The 814-nt window shown below is 48.0% G+C and overlaps 1 long non-coding RNA gene across 1 annotated transcript; it reads left to right on the top strand.

Moving 5' to 3' along the window:
• LOC113744784 (uncharacterized) lies at window positions 1-569 on the top strand. The gene is made up of 3 exons (XR_003461813.1): window positions 1-90; window positions 302-385; window positions 541-569. It is a non-coding gene; the product is annotated as an uncharacterized LOC113744784 (long non-coding RNA).
• Window positions 570-814: the final 245 nt, after the last annotated feature.

Here is an 814-nt window from a genome sequence, read left to right as displayed (position 1 = left end):
AATAAGCTTCCTAAGAAGAGGCCTCACTCCGAGCCTCAGCGGCACAGGACCCGACGCTTCCCCGGTCCTGCTGGACTCCTCCCAGAGCAGGTCAGTCCCAGTCTCTCAGTCCGGATCTGTCTGGTTGCAGTGGGGGTCAAATCTCGAGTGGTCAAATGTCTCGTAATCCCCACGCTTACAGTCTCTTTTAGTCCCGTTATGCTACTGCTCAGAGGTTTTGTCACCTCAGCTGTAATGAAATGACTCTCACGGTTATGTGTTTGTTTTTCCATCATGTAATAATCAGATTTTTCTCTCTTAGCCGCAGGGTCGAAACCTGGACGAGGTGGTGGTTTCTGTTCCTGTGACTCCTGCTCACGGTGCCGTGGCTCGGCTGCCAAGCCAGGTAATAACACACACACACACACACACACACACACACACACACACACACACACACACACACAAACACAGAGACAGAAGAGCTTATTTTAATTTAGTATTTTTATCATCGCATGAAAAACTAAACACTGGATAATCATTTTTTCCTGTATCGATCAGATACTGTGCTGCCTTCAGGTCCTACTGGGAAACTTCTACTTCTGTCTAAAGAAATCATTTATTCCTAATTTTAATGGGAACATGAATGCTGAAGGCGTAGCAGTGTCACAGTAGCCTCCTCCTCTGCCTTTCACCCAGTGCATTCTGGCTTCACATCTCAGTGAGCGCAGAAACCGGATCGATGCCTTTACAAACGACCACGACAAGAGAAGCAATAACTGACCAAACATGCGCGCCGCAGGCTCGTTCCCTTCAGTTCTTTGTATGCGGAGCA

This window comes from Larimichthys crocea, unplaced genomic scaffold (assembly GCF_000972845.2).
Source record: "Larimichthys crocea isolate SSNF unplaced genomic scaffold, L_crocea_2.0 scaffold18675, whole genome shotgun sequence".
NCBI lineage: Eukaryota > Metazoa > Chordata > Actinopteri > Sciaenidae > Larimichthys > Larimichthys crocea.
This window is presented reverse-complemented; position numbering and strand designations above follow the sequence as displayed.